A 340-nucleotide genomic window follows, 5' to 3' on the forward strand; every position below is an offset into this window, starting at 1 on the left:
CCGCTTCAACCCGGCGTCTTTGAGTTTGCCCAAAAGACTCGAGAAAGGGATGTAACGGTGAAGCACCGCGACTACAACCCACCCTTCTGCTTAGAGAATGATCTTTGGGGTGGGGGGAGAGTTTCTTTCCTATTTTGCGGTTTTTAGGCCTTTGTCTAGAACTTGTTGTTCACTACTTCTTATTTTATCACTTTGCAAACTTAAATATGTTTAGAATGATTACCCGTACAGAAAAAAAGTAGCTTCAGGATGGCTCCGTCGGAGCCATTCTCGACGCATCGCAGAGTCCCCCTGTGAGCACTCTACAGCTTCTAGGTAGTCGGGCTGGAGCCATCCGCGA

Source organism: Frankliniella occidentalis, unplaced genomic scaffold, assembly GCF_000697945.3.
Source record: "Frankliniella occidentalis isolate FOCC.00 unplaced genomic scaffold, Focc_3.1 Scaffold2161, whole genome shotgun sequence".
Lineage (NCBI taxonomy): Eukaryota > Metazoa > Arthropoda > Insecta > Thysanoptera > Thripidae > Frankliniella > Frankliniella occidentalis.